The 14,055-nt window shown below is 34.0% G+C and overlaps 1 protein-coding gene across 17 annotated transcripts in view; it reads left to right on the top strand.

The window, feature by feature from the left end:
• Positions 1-14,055, top strand: part of LOC148952349 (uncharacterized) — a 255,070-nt gene that overhangs the window by 192,913 nt on the left and 48,102 nt on the right. The gene's annotated exons all lie outside the window — the stretch shown is intronic.

The raw sequence follows: 14,055 nt of genomic DNA, 5'->3' as shown, positions 1-14,055 counted from the left end.
CAAATGTGTTATGTCGTTTTGTCATCTTGTGTCAAACAGTTCGCGGTAACGAACTGTAAGTAAGGAGCGACCCGTCTCAATAGTAACCAAAACTCTAAAAACCGGAATTTTGATACCCATAGATACATCAATAGAATCAGATTTTTATGCTGATTTAAAATATATAATTTTCATTAAGTTTAGTTTTACCCATCAAAAGCAACGCGCCTGAGAAAATTTGCCTTATTTTGGAAAAAAGGGGGAAACACCCCGAAAAATTCTTAGAACTTTAATTAAAATTACACCATCGGATTCAGCGTATGAGAAAACCCTACTGCAAAAGTTCCAAGCTCCTATCTGGAAAAATGTGGAATTTTGTATTTTTTGTCAGAAGAAAGATCACGGATACGTGTTTATTTTATTTTATTTTTTTTCCAGGGGTGATCGTATCGATCCAGTAGTCCTAGAATATCACAAGAGGGCTCATTTGAACGGAAATTAAAAGTTCTAGTGTCCTTGTTAAGTGACCGAAAAAATTGGAGGGCAACTTGGCCCCCTCCCACGCTCAGTTTTTTCCCAAGGTCACCCAATCAAAATTTTTAGATAGCCATTTTGTTCAGAATAGTTAAAAATTTAATGAATATGTCTTTGAGGATGGCTTAATCCCCCAAAGTTCCCGGGGGAAGGGCTGGAAGTTATGAACTTTGCCCATTGTTTACATAGTATTGGTTAATGGAAAGTATACAGACGTTTCAGGAGGGATTTTTTTCTGGGGTGGGGGTGTTGGAGGCGGGTTACGGGGGAGGATCATTCCATGGAGGATGTTTCCTTGGGGGAAGGGACATTTCTATGAAGGGGGCTACGGATTTCCCAGCATTATTTAAAAAACGATCTGAAATTAAATAAAAAAAAAAATAGTTTTTTCAACTGAAAGTAATGAACAACATTGAAACTTAAAACAAACAGAAATTATTACGTATATGAGGGGGTTCGCCCCCTAGTCAATACTTCGCCCTTTTCGCTAAAGTTTTTTTTTAGTAGTTTCAAAAAAGCTATCTATTCTAATTAACCGGCCTTTGTGATTCAGGGGTTTGTGATTCGAACAAAATTCGAACTTTAGCGTACAGAGCAAGGTACCGACTAGGGGGCAAACTCCCTAATGTACGTAATAAAACATAGGAATATAGAAGTTCGTTACGTAAGTTAATTCGTAAGTTACGTCAGAACAAAATTTCGAGAAAGCCATTTAGCCAAAATAGTAAAATTAATATGCAAATTTTGTTTTAATTATTCATGTATGGTGAGCCAAAATCAAAGCTGCATTAATTCAAAAACGTTCAGAAATTAAATAAAAAAAAAACAAGTTTTTTTAACTGAAAGTAAAGAGGGACATTAAAACTTAAAAATGAACAGAACTTATTCCGTATATGAAAGGGGCTGTCCCCTCCTCAATACCTCGCTCTTTACTCTAAAGTTTGAATCTGTAACAAAACTTTATTTTTTAAAACAATAAAAAACTTTAGTGCAAAGAGCGAGGTATTTATGAGGGGACAGGCCCCTTTCATATACGGAATAATTTCTGTTCGTTTTAAGTTTTAATGTCGCTCCTTACTTTCAGTTAAAAAACTTGTTTTTTTTTATTTAATCACTCACAGAAGCAGTTGGAAATGTAATTTTTCGATAACGATTTATATTTTACGGCATCTTGGATGTATTGTTATTATTATTTTTTAATTAACCCAAGACAAATTTTATAGTTTTTCTGCTCTCCTGTTTGGGTTGTGTAACATACCGTTTTTTGGATTGCCGCCGCTGACGCTACCTATAGGAAATCATATCTTTTGTACATAATTTTACCTCCAGAAGCTAACACTTAAATATATTTACCTGCAGTTTTGTTGAACCAGTAAGCCATTTCTAGGTCTCAGGCTTTAGGGAGAATATTGTTGGGAAGGTACTCTATAGGATTTTCAAATCCTTTTACTGTCTTTAGAGTTATGATAAAAGCCAATCTAGTGCTTTCTTTCATTAGAATTTAGAACTTTTATCATATTAAGAGAGGGCTAAGCAGATTTAAAAGAGCTTTGTCAAAAGTAAGTATTCATGCATGTATCTCGTTCAAATGAATTGTGAGGATTGTTTCCTTTATTTTTTAGTGAGTAATTAGTTTTTGCACTACTGAACATTGGGTTGCCTATTATGGTGGGGAGGGGGCGCTCTTCTGCCTTGAGACCGAAAAACTAGAAATAATCGTCGAAAAGGGTATAAGTTAGCTTTAAATGATAAGTGGTGTCCCATCATCCAAAATATCTTGACCGTTCCTCCCAGAAAAAGAATAAAATTTAGTTTCTTCTTAAATTACTCCAAAAGATTTTTTAGGACTTAGAATAATCTATTTTCAAATATATTAGCTTGGAATATAGTTCTGTGGACTTAAGTCTTATGAAAAGTACACTGACTTGCATCAGCATCACATTTTCATTATGTAACGTAAGCTACTTAATGTAAGAATGTAAAATGACCTACGATTGGTCAGTTGAAAATAATCTACCAATTAGAATCAAATTTACTCTCTTACTGACCTTCATTTAAGGTCAGGTTACACATTGTAAACTTATTAATTACCCATTGTAAACATGCATTACAGTTATATTTAGATTTCTTTTGAATGGGTGAGACAATTTTCTTAAGGATATCAAACAGTTCGTGGTATGGAACTGTAGGTAAGGAGCGATGCAGCTCAATAGTAACCGAAACTTTAAGAAACAGAGTCTTGATAACAATAGATACACCAAAAGAATCGAATTTTGGAAATTCGAAATTTGGGGATACCGATATGTATAACAGCGATGACGTCATTTATTCACTCCACTAAGGTTCATTTGATGACGTCACTTATAAATATAAAAGGCTGCATTCAGGTTGCAACCCTAATGACGTCATATTAAAATCGTATCATAATATTGCAATAACGTTATGTAAAGAGCGAAGTGGGCACAATTTATTAATTATTTTTCGAAGCCACTTCGTTTTGAGAAAAAAAATTTTTTTTTTTTGATTCAGGGATGGTAACTCATTTTTTCGAATGATATTAACGTTAAAGGTTATAGTTTGAAAAATTCTTTTTCAAAGAACTGAACACCCGTTGTAATTAGCGAGTCAGATTTTATACCAGTTTCCGTCGAGCGATATACATAGTTCAGCACTGCTTTATGCAAGAATTTGCACTCCATCATACAGCCGAGAGAATTTCCGTTTCCAGTTTCAAGTTGATATCACAAGAACCAGATACTTAGTAAAATTGAAATATATTCAAGTTATTAAGTCTTTGTATAAAAATCTTTGTACTTAATAAATATCTAAGTCCAAAGGGAAATTGCACTCAAATATCAAAACTACCTGTTAGCCAGCAAATGAAAATAATCCGATTCAATTCAATTTTTCAATTCAATTCTGTTTATTACAAAATGATATAACACATAACATTAATCCAAGTGGCTGCCCAAAGAAAATCATAAAAGCACTTGATACTGGACGACCACATATATAACAAACACTTAACAAGCAAAACTCTTAACAAAAGAACAAAAAAAAAATGGAAACAAATAATAATAAATAAACAACTAAATTATGACCAATCTCTAATTATAAAAAAAATTCATTTTTCTTTTAAACAAACCAAGGTGCTCCTCCGCCCGAATGCTCACTGGAAGAGAATTACAAATCTTAGGACCTATATATCTGACGGATTATGAATGAATTTTCAATAAATGTCCATATCTTGTGTGGAAATCACACAAGTTTAAGCTTATTGTATTAGTAGATTGTATCCAAAAATAAGGTGTTTACCCAACGAACTCTCAGATAAGACTTTTAAGTATAAGACTATTACGTATATGAGGGGGGTTGCCCCTCCTCTACACCTAGCTTATTACGCTTAAGTTTGAATTTTGTCCCAATTCTTTAAGAACGACTCCTAATACACAAGGTTCGTTTAGTTAGAACAATAAGGAGCTTTTTTCAAGAGTATTAAGAACTTTAGTATAAAGAGCGTGGCGTCAAGGAGGATCAACCCCCCTAATATGAGTAATAATTTCTGTTCGTTTTAAGTTAAAATATTGCTTCTAACTTTCAGTTGAAAAAACTTGTTTTTTTTTATTTAATAACTATAAAAGCTCAAACAAATACACTTCCTAGTGCAGATTATGAATGATAAGCTTTTCAAAAAGTTCGCGGTAACGAACTGAAAGTAAGGAGCGACTCGGCGCAATAGTAACCGAAACTCTAAAATGCGGAATTTTGACATCAATAGATACATCAAAAGAATCAGCTTATTATGCTTATTTCAAGCATATAATATTCATCGGGTTTAGTGTTACTCATCAAAAGATACAAGCCTGAGAAGATTTGCCTGATTTTTGAAACAGGGGGGGGCACCCCCTAAAATTTAAGGAATCTTGCAATTCTTTGAATCTGAAAATCACACCATCAGATTCAGCGTACCCGAGAACTCTACTGTAGAAGTTTCAAGCTCCTATAAACAAAAATGTGGAATTTTGCCAGAAGGAAGATCACGGATTGGTGTTTATTTGTTTTTTGTTGTTTTTTTTTTCTGTCTTTTTGTTGTTGTTTTTTTTTTCACCAGGGGTGATCGTATTGAAATAATAGTCCTAGACGATCGGGAGAGGGTGCGTTCGATCGGAAATTAAAAATTCTAGTGCCCTTTTTAAGTGACAAAAAAGACTGGAGGCAACTGGCCTCCCTTCCACGTCCATTTATTTCCCAAAGTTATCTGAGATCAAAATTTCGAGATAGCCATTTTGTTGAGTATAGTTGAATGATGAAATAACTATGTCGCTAGGGTAAAATGACCCCACTCTTCGTGGGGAGAGACCTCTAAGTTATGAAATTTGCCCGTTGATTACGTATATTGGGGACTGTACAGACATTTTTCGGGGGGGGGGGGGAGGGGATTCTGTGCTTGGGTTGGATTTCCTTTGGGAAGATTTTCTTCGGAAGGGAAATTTATGGAGGGGGGTGAAAATTCCAGGGAAAATTGTACACTGGGGGATTTGACAGAATTCCTATACAAAATTTGTTGTTAATTGTCTTACATAATTTTTCCCAACTCAATTTTGCATTTGGAGATGTTCCAGGGGAATTATCCGGGGGCTATTTTCCGCATGTTTTGATTTCCGGAAAAAAATCTACGGAAGGGGGCATTTCCGGAGTGATGCAGAACCTGATTAGAGATTAAAGTATTTTTCAATTGAAAGAATGCTAAGAATACTTTTTCAGGCTGAATCGCCCGCAAGAAATTTTACGTGGAGGGGAGATTTTCAGCGTGGATGGAACAGTCTGGAGGGAACTTGACGGGCGGTTGTAATTTACTTTGGATGAAATTTTCACGGAGAAATCTCTTGTGAGGGAGGGGGTATATTTCATGGAGGCTGACTTTGAAAAACGAACCGAAATTAAATTAAAAAATATGTTTTTTTAACTGAAAGTAAGGAGCAGCATTCAAACTCAAAACAAACATAAATTATTTCGCATAAGAGGGGTTTTCCCCTCCTCAATACCTTGCTCTTTACGCTAAAGTTCGACTGTTTGTTCCAATTTTCAAGTCTAGCTCCTGAAAAAAAAGAGCCATTTAATTTGAATAGGAAGCTTTTTTAAAAGTGATAACACCTTTAGCGTTAAGATCGAGGTATTGAGGAGGAGGCAACCCTTCATATGCGGGATAATTTCTGTTTGTTTTAAGTTTTAACGTTGCTCCTTACTTTCAGTTAAAAAAAAAACATGTTTTTTTTTATTTAAACGTGTTTCAGACGATTGTTCATGTCTTTCAATTCCTTTGTGGTATGCACGGTCGATCAACAAAACTTATAAAAAGGTTACAGGTTTGAACACATGCATTATATGTTTTATAGACCTGTCTTGAAGTCATTGTTTTTTGTTTGTTTTGGAATGTGGAATTTCAATTTCATTCTGTTTTTAAATACTGATTTTGGTTTTTCTCTATAACACACACAACATTTGGGATTGCTGCAATTATCTAGATTCGATAAGCTGTACAGATTTATTTTCCGTGGTTTAAATGTTGTTGGACGAAAGGTATGCAACATTTCAAGTCAAATCTAAGTGTGTAGTTGTTCCATAGATGTATAATTTGACTTTTCATTCGGAAGTGGTAGCTATTGTACCTTCAACCTTTGTCAAAAACCACGAACGCTTGACTTCTATATGTCACAATAGAATTAGCAACAGAAATATCATGCAATCGAAATGAGGAGTCGCTAGGCTTTTTGGTATTCTATAAACAACATTTGCTTTCAATTTCAGTGAAATGAGATGATCTTTCTGTGACTATTTTTTCAATCCAATTTTTTTCATTTCACAAATTTTTCACATCACATTTTTTCAAAACGCTTGTTCATTGCTTTTTGTCAGTAGCACTGTATTTTTTTTTACTGCTTAGAGAATCGCTTGTCTATAGCGGGATTGTTTTGCTCCACTTTTTGTTATTACAGAACGTCTGTAGCATATTATATCAAATAAAAGCTCAACACTTCTTGAAAGGTATTCTGTGTTATCCCTGTTCAAGACCACACATTCTACCTTTTTTTTGGTTGGCGCACGTGAGGCTTCCTAGAGCAGAAGGCTGATGCAGCCGAGTATTATTTTTGCACGATTAAGCATAGGTCTGGCAGCTTAAAAAAAAAATATGTTCAAAAAATAGTGCGGCCATTCCCCTGGCTCAGGAAGTATCGTATTGTGTCCTAGGTTTACTTTGTTTGGTCGAAAATAGATGTACCCTAAAAAAGAGCAAAGATTAAACCAGTGATTACTATATTTTTAAAGAGTTCTTTACATAGTGTTCATGATGCCTAGTTTATATCATCATTGAGTTACCATGGCCAAATAAGACATTTGACTGAAATTATCCAGATGCTACCAAGTATTATTTTTGAACGAGCAAGCATAGATCTCCAAGCCGAAAAATAAATTCTTCAAAAAACAGTACTGCCATCCCTTTGGCTCAGGAAACATCGTATTGTGTCCTAGATTTACTACGTTAGGTAGAAAAGATATGAAACCTGAAAAAAACGAGTGAACTAGTGATTACTATATTTTTAAATGATACATGTCACATAACGTTAAATATCACTTAACGAAGTGTTTATGATTCCCAGTTTAAAGTAAATAAAACATTTGACTTAATTAATCAGATACTGCCAAGTACTATTTTCGCACGATTAAGCATGGATCTACTTGCCGAAAAAAAAAAAAAAATCAGCTCAAAAAACAGTGCTGCAATCCCTATGGCTCTGGAAGCATTGTGTTGTGTCTTGGATTTACTACGTTATGTAGAAAAGAGATGTAACCTAAAAAAGGGATGAAACCAGTCATTACTATATTTTAAAGGGTCCCCTGTGGGCCTTGAATATCACAAACTTAGCGGTTTTAATTCCTAGTTTAAAGCAGCCTTGGGTTATCCTGATCAAATAAAGTACTTACTTAAATAAAACTAAAATTATTCGTTTTACTTAAATAAAAACATAAATAAAACTAACCAGACGCTGTCGAGTACTATTTTTGCGCGATTAAGCATAGATTTGCGAGCTAAAAAAAAAAAAAAAAATGAGTTACCGTCCCTGAGGCTCAGAAAGTATCTTGAATTTACTACACTAGGTTGAATACAAATACAATCTAAAAATTAGAATTAAAGCAGTGACTAGATTTTTAAAGTGTCCCTAGCGAATGATAAGTGCAGCTTTAAATATCACATTAAAGTTGTAATTATGATGTTTAGTTTAAAGCAGCCCAGATTTACCCTGATCAAATAAAAATTTTTATTTGTGTCTTTAGAATCACTCACCACATAAAAAATAAGAGATTTATATAAATGCATAGACAAATACGTATATACTTCTATCGTTCAGAAGTTGTTTCATACAGTTCGTGGTAACGAACTGTAAGTAAGGAGCGACCCGGCTCGAAAGTAACCGTAACTCTTAAAAACAGAATTTTGATAACAATAGATACATCAAAAGAATTGTATTTTTATGTTGATTTTAAATATATAAGTTTCATCAAGTTTAGTTTTACCCATCAAAAGTTAAGAGCCTGAAAAAAAATGCCTTATTTTCGAAAAAAGGGGGAAACACCCCCTAAAAGTGATAGAATCTTAATGAAAATCACACCACCAGAGTCAGCGTATCAGAAACCATTACAGTAGAGGTTTCAAGCTCCTATCTGCGAAAATGTGTAATTTTTTTTTTTTTTTTGTTTTTTTTTGCCAGAAGAAAGATCACGAGTGCGGGTTTATTTATTTTATTTTTTTTTTTTCCAGGGGTTATCATATCGATTCAGTGGTCCTAGAATATCGCAAAAGGGTTCATTCGAATGGAAATTAAAGCTCTAGTGCCCTTTTTAAGTGACCAAAAAAATTGGAGGGCAACTAGGCCCCCCACGCTCATTTTCCCCCAAAGTCATCCGATCAAAATTTTGAGATTGCCATTTTGTTCAGCATAGTCGTCAATCTAATAACTGTGTTTTTGAAAATGACTTAATCCCCCACAGTCCCCGGGGGAAGGGGTGCGAGTTATTAACTTTGCCCATTGTTCAGCCTACATATAGTAATGGTTATTGGGAAGTATACACGCGTTTTCAGGAGGTATTTGTTCTGGTAGGGGGGGGGGGGGTCGGGGGAGAGGGTCACATGGGGGTATTTTTTCTTAGAGGATATTTTCATGGAGGAAGGGACATTTCTATGAAGGAGACGCCGGATTTCTCAGCATTATTTCAAAGACGATCAGAAATGAAATAAAAAGGAATTTTTTTCAACTGAAAGTAAGGAGCAACATTAAAACTTAAAACGAACAGAAATTATTACGTATATGAGGGGGTTCGTCCCCTAGTCAATACCTCACCCTTTACGCTAAAGTTTTTTAGTACTTTCAAAAGAGCCAACTATTCTAATTAAACGACCTTTGTGATTCAGAGATCATTTTTAAAGAATTGGAACAAAATTTGAACTTTAGCGTAAAGAGCGAGGTATTGACTGGGGGGTGAACCCCCTCATATACTTAGTAATTTCTGTTCGCTTTAAGTTTTAATGTTGCTCCTTACTTTCAGTTGAAAAAAAATTGTTTTTTATTTGATTTCAGACGAGAACCACGCTTTATTTGCAAAGACGTGTCAGGAGATGACAATTTTTGTTTCAACATAAATTATTTTATGTTCGGTTAGGATAAGTTATAAATTGACCTAAAATTTATTGCTCACAGAGAAATTTCAGCTTGAATCCCATAAGAATACGTACTATTATCCTCAATTATCCGATTGACTGCAAAATTTCCCACTTTTATGAGAAGATCCTAGACAATGTAGTAAAAGTAAGAATACTGTCCGGTTTTTTTCCCCCATGCTAAGTCGTCGGAAAATCAGCCTTTTACCAGCTTTCCATGCCCTTCGGGCTAAGCCCACTATAACGATATCAGTTAAACTTAGTTTGGTTTGGCATGTCTTGATTGTTTTGAAAATGAAGGAAACTTGTCATTGCCATTGGGTGACCTTGAAACTGAGCAACCGCAGTTTGTCTATAATACAGTTGGTTATTGTCAGAGATTTAGGCACAATTTTGGTCTTATAATTTTGTATTTCATCAATTTGTAGCACAACATTCCTCAAATCTACAACTAAAATTTAAACGTGTTAGGCATGTAATATCTCCCCCCCCCAAAAAAAAATCCCAGTGTAAATTACACAGTTTCAATTTCCAACAGCCTGAAAAATCCAACCAACGTCAATGTCAGACATATATGCAAGATTTTGGATTAGGGGGGGGGGCTAACTTATCGAGATTTGAGGGTACACAAATACTTCTCCTGCATCAATTGTAGATTCTAAATTCCATCAGCTGATTCCAATCAAGTATATCTTTATAATCATTAATCCATATTAATATAATCATTAACCCATATAATCATTAATCCATATTTTGAGTATTACTTTGGGCGCTTATTTTTTCATTAGTCTCATTAGTTTCCCACACAATTTTCCCGTCTATAGCTAGAATTGAAACATCTTGGCTATGTTGTCTATACCTTTGACCTGCAATTACGGATTCGCCTCTCAGATAGTCAACATTAAACCTATTTATCATCATGATGACAGCTCAACCAACTATCCCGAAGATTAATAGAAGAAAGGCCGTTAACTAGGAATTGACTGCTTCTGATGACCTTATTTGCTACATAACCTTGATGAATCGTCTTAAATTGCTTCCCAGTTCATAAATAGGAGAATATTTTGATGAATTGAGGCTTACACTACTTGGGGAAATTGTGTTATTATTTAATTAAGAGCACTCTCTTATGATTAGACTCATGACAAAAATTATTGACACTAGGCTGCATGAATCTGAAAAAAAAACCGTTCATTAAGTTTTAGTAAGAAAAACAAGTGCTAATGACTCAGAAACACGTTTTCTAATTTCTGGAATTCTCCTCCCTAAAACAGCCAATATTTACATCGCCCAATGACATTCAGTCTCTTGCTATTATTTTATACATAGGATAAAAGTGGTCAAAATTCCTTTTTGTTAACCCATTATGAATACTGACAATGAGCTGGGCATAATGTAATTGAGAAAGAGGCTGCTTTACGAAAGCAAAATAATAAGATTTAGTTATTTTATGAAAGTTGACAAATAAGAAAACATTTTGGTAAATTAGTGCTTATACTAATTGGGCAAATTGTGTCGTTATATAATTAAGAGCACCAGTGGCGTCGTTGGGGGGGGATTGCTCCCTCACAATAATTTCAAGAAAAATTATTATATAGCCCTTGCCCCCTGACTCTGCGGACGAAGAACCCTCTCGCCCCCCCCCCCCCCCAAATAAAAATGCTGGAGCTACACACCTGAAGAGCACCATCTTGTGGTTATACTTGTGGCAAAATTTATTATTGACATTAGGCTACATGAATCAGGAAAAAAACCTTCATGAAGTTTCAATAAGCTAAAAAATCACTAATGATTTCAAATATGCGTTTTCCAACTTCTCGTACATTTCCTCCCTACAATAGCCAATATCTACATCGGCCAATGGCAATCAATCTCTTGCTTTCATTCTATACATGTGATAAAAGTGGTCAATGGGCTGGACATAATATAATTGAGAAAGGGATTATTTTAAAAAAGTAAACACAACAAACATAACTAAGACATTCTAGTTACGGAAAATTATATTATAATAAGTGGAACATGGATCCAGTACCCCAAAACAGAGGTCGTTTCACTTCTCTTAAAAAGGTGGAAAAGTGTATGTCTGGATGACTTGACGAAAATTTTCAGCGAGTCTCTCCGTCCCTGAAAACTGTTTACTATCGACAAATTAAGAATCAAAATGTTGTCCGGTTTATGAATGATACTTTGATGCTCTTGTAATATTTTGTGAGAATGCAATCGCCCAGAATTGTTTAGTTTAAAAATTTGATCATAATCTCTGCCTTTCAACCTAACAACCTTGACCTTATGATCCCCCTTTTCTCTATTGGTATAAATATTTATGAATTTTTGAATTCAGTTTTACATTATATGGTGAATAATGAAAGATTGAATTTCAAGTTTTATGAAAAAATCTGTCTTCGATGCCATAAACTAACGAAAAAAAAAAAAAATCTGGAACCGACAATTTGGGGATGAAATAAGAAATGATGGGGAAATTCCATAAGACGGTTCATTTTTAGCCCAATTCCCTTTAAGCCCATTTTAGCCCAATTCCATTTCTAATGTTGTTGAATCTTTCTATGACTTGCAACAAATCAGAATTGATCAAGTCTATTGGTTGATGGTAGAATAGGGTCTTAAATATCCTTTTTAGGGGAGGGGGCATTTATGCAAAGAATTGCACAGAAAATAATCACAAAGGTATAAGTAAGGCATTTTAACGAAGGCCTTTTTAACTCTCGAATTCCCCCTCTTCTTGTAGGTGTCCATTGATGATTGACAAGATCAAACGGTACTCTTTTATTAAACGGACTGTTTTATATAGTGCTAGTTTGGTTAATGCTAATGAAATAAAGTAAAATAGGATGAATATATAATAGTTTACAAACAAATTTGGGCTATATATTTGCACATTAGGGGGGGGGGAGCAAAGTTCTGTTTTTTGTTTTTTAAATAATAAAACATTGTGAATGTTAAATTTTAATTTTAACAGATCACCCGTTTCACTTAATTCCACTCTAACAACCGTTTTATGATCGGGTATCTCTCACTTATCTGTCCTGGTAACTGTCGCGTCTCCAGTTTGACATTCTATTTACACTAGATAAAAGAGTCCGTTTAGTGAAAGAGTACCGATTAAACTATTATAGAAAACTATTATAAGAAGACCAGAACAGGCAAGGCAAGCTGAACTTACATCATATTCTTGCACCAGGGTTACCATCCGATGACAAAAAATCACTACATTTTAGTGATTTTCGGGTTGATTTAGTGATTTTCTTCAATAATCTAGTGATGTATGTGCAAATTTAGTTATTTTTTGTTTGGGCAATATAAAAAATCACTAGAAATAGTGACATAACTAGGGGTGGCAACCCTGTCTTACTCACGCAAAGATTTTTCCAAAATATAATGAACTCAGTTGAGCCTAGAGGGGAGTCATCAACAAGGGAAATGTACCATGTGTTACCTGTCCAAATTACTTTGATGCCCGAAGAACTGCCAAAAGCAGTTGCCAGTTCCACAATTTTTAACCATTCCTTTAAAGAAACCCTCCCTTTGGATGGTTCACGGAGACCTGATGGGGAGCTAGTAATTCAAATTTTCCTTAGTTCATTCAAAAAAAGAGATGTAAGTTGTATCCTTAGACAAACTATTGCTGAAAAATAAAAGCACCTGTCGCAATTTTTTTTTTTTTTTTTTGCAATTTCTTATGATGAGACATATTCTATGAAATTCAGGAGCTGAAATTTATTTTTCAAAAGCGGTACGATGTCCTTGTATAAATAAGCTTGATCAAGGAGATTAACAGTTAATATAGTTTTCGCCTTTAAAAGTAAAAATTATTAACTATTTAATTTATATCAGAAAAAATTATAAGTCTAAACTTGAGGCAAGGCAGATTTATCAAGCAAACATGCTCAAATATACACTAATATAGGGGTAATAATGTCTTATCAAAAAGGGGAAAACGAAAGATAGCCTTTTAAAACTAGGCACGAAAAGAAGATATTACTTCTTTAAAATGTATTTCTGAAAAAGAACTCACAAAATCAACGATGTTTCTGAAATACTTTATGCAGTCCGAGAAAATACATTTCCAAGACTAAGACTGGGTAATTTCTAATGAGAAAAAATAGTCTAATTAGTGAAGAAAAACATTTTTCTTTTCAAAAATTTAAATTCGAATATATGATAAATATAGATCCAAATAAAAACCTGCTTGATCAATTTCTAAATATCTCAAAGCCAAATTTTGCAATTTCTCTACCGAAATTCCTCCTTAGTTCCCATACCCCCCTCTGACTCAAGCCCAATGTAATCAAGAGTTATGCCACAAAGCCTTAAAATTAATTGTAAAAATGTAAATAGAAGTATTAGTTGTAATTTTGTCTCTTTTTTTCATTTTGTTGGTATGTTGGGCCGACGATAGAAGAACCCCTTTTGCTTAAAAGATTAATAAAAAAAACTTTTTGCACAAAATAAGCTTTTCAAAAAAAGTAAAGAACTCCATTAAACCAAAAATAAACAAAAATAGAATCAAATAATTAACCAATCATACAACTACCACAAATCAGTATCAATAAATAAATTAAACCGAAAACAAACAGAAATTAAAATAAGTCAAACTCAAAACGAGCAGAAATTAATCTGAGTAGGGTTCTAAACCCTATGCTTTCTAAAATCCAGAATATAATTTGTACTTTACTGAAAAAACTTCAAATGAATTTACTAGAAAAAATGTGCCTTGTCAGTTTAATATGCTGATATTTATTCCTTAAAATCGTAATTTATTTTTTATTTCTTAAAGTTATAAAAGCGAAAACATTTAAAAGGATTTT

This window comes from Artemia sp. Qi Xiang Cuo, chromosome 5 (assembly GCF_049724085.1).
Source record: "Artemia sp. Qi Xiang Cuo chromosome 5, ASM4972408v1, whole genome shotgun sequence".
NCBI classification, from domain to species: Eukaryota; Metazoa; Arthropoda; class Branchiopoda; order Anostraca; family Artemiidae; genus Artemia; species Artemia sp. Qi Xiang Cuo.
This window is presented reverse-complemented; position numbering and strand designations above follow the sequence as displayed.